The following is a 244-nucleotide window of genomic DNA, read 5'->3' on the forward strand; positions in this document are numbered from 1 at the left end:
GGGGCCCCCCGCTCGTTGCCCCTAACCGTGCTTACCCGTCGCTGGCTGCCCGAGGCCCCGGCGGCCGCACAGGAGCAGCTGCTCCCTGCCAGGCCGAGTGCCCGACGGGGCCCGCAGCAGGCAGGAGCACACCCCTTCACGGGGAGACATGCCTGGCGAGGCGGCCCGCAGGCCTTCCCGGCCTCAGCCCTGTGCTGTGGCCACTCAGCACTCACCGTCCGGGGGGCTGTGTTCGGCCACAGCG

General features: G+C 74.6%; 1 protein-coding gene across 1 annotated transcript in view; it reads left to right on the plus strand.

The window, feature by feature from the left end:
• Positions 1-244, plus strand: part of ABTB1 (ankyrin repeat and BTB domain containing 1) — a gene marked incomplete in the record, with an annotated part of 5,301 nt that overhangs the window by 3,625 nt on the left and 1,432 nt on the right.

The sequence above is a fragment of the Tupaia chinensis genome, unplaced genomic scaffold (assembly GCF_000334495.1).
Source record: "Tupaia chinensis unplaced genomic scaffold, TupChi_1.0 Scaffold147500_2, whole genome shotgun sequence".
Taxonomy (NCBI): domain Eukaryota; kingdom Metazoa; phylum Chordata; class Mammalia; order Scandentia; family Tupaiidae; genus Tupaia; species Tupaia belangeri.